This window comes from Physeter macrocephalus, chromosome 13 (assembly GCF_002837175.3).
Source record: "Physeter macrocephalus isolate SW-GA chromosome 13, ASM283717v5, whole genome shotgun sequence".
NCBI classification, from domain to species: domain Eukaryota; kingdom Metazoa; phylum Chordata; class Mammalia; order Artiodactyla; family Physeteridae; genus Physeter; species Physeter macrocephalus.
In genome coordinates, this window is record NC_041226.1 from 48,690,630 (window position 1) to 48,691,623 (window position 994).

Here is a 994-nt window from a genome sequence, read left to right on the forward strand (position 1 = left end):
TGTTCCTTATCAAAACCAGAAACATGTGAGTGGCTTTCAAGTTCTCTGTTTCCCTAACCCACAGCAAATCATCACCTAGTCTCTTAGACTCTTCCATTTGCCCTACTATGGCCTAAGATGAAGCCACCATTAACTTTTGATGAATGCAGTATCTTCCTCATTGGATTTCTTGCACTACACTACAAGTTATTTTCCTCCAAAATCTAGTGTTCTTGTTCAAAGGCACATCTGATGTTGCGACCTTTCTACTTAAAATTTTTCAATGATTCCTGAAAGTCTGCAGAAAAAAATACTTTAGCAAGACATTCATGGTTTGTAGTGCTAATTGTGATTGACCCCATCCATTCCCAATCCTATCCTCCTACTATGCAGCCAAATAATTTTAGGAATTGACATTTGCTTCAGAGGCAGATCTTGCTTAGTCTAGCCAGTCATGATGATCCCATCCCCCTCGCCAATAATGGATTTTGGAACCCAGGGCTGAGATAATTGTTGCTGGATATTCCACTGGTGACATTTATTGATGGAGCTGTGGATATGGTGACTAAGCTGGTCCACTCTAAGACTGAAGTGAGGAAGTTTTATTCCACAAATAGGAGAGTTCTCTCTTCCCACATTGAGGTAAACAGTAAAAGGATATAACCTTGATTACTCTTGGCTGCTATCTTAACAGGCTAAAGTTGATGCCGTGGAAGACAAAGCAAAATGATGGAAGAAACCAACCAACCATGAACATACTATAACTTACTTTTTTAAAGCTGATATGAAATCATCCTAAACATTATAAGGCTCTTCATGACCTAGTCCCTAATTACCTTTCCAGCTTCACCTCTTCTTTTTTTTTTTAAACATCTTTATTGGCGTATAATTGCTTTACAATGGTGTGTTCGTTTCTGCTTTACAACAAAGTGAATCAGTTATACATATACATACGTTCCCATATCTCTTCCCTCTTGCGTCTCCCTCCCTCCCACCCTCCCTATCCCACCCCTCT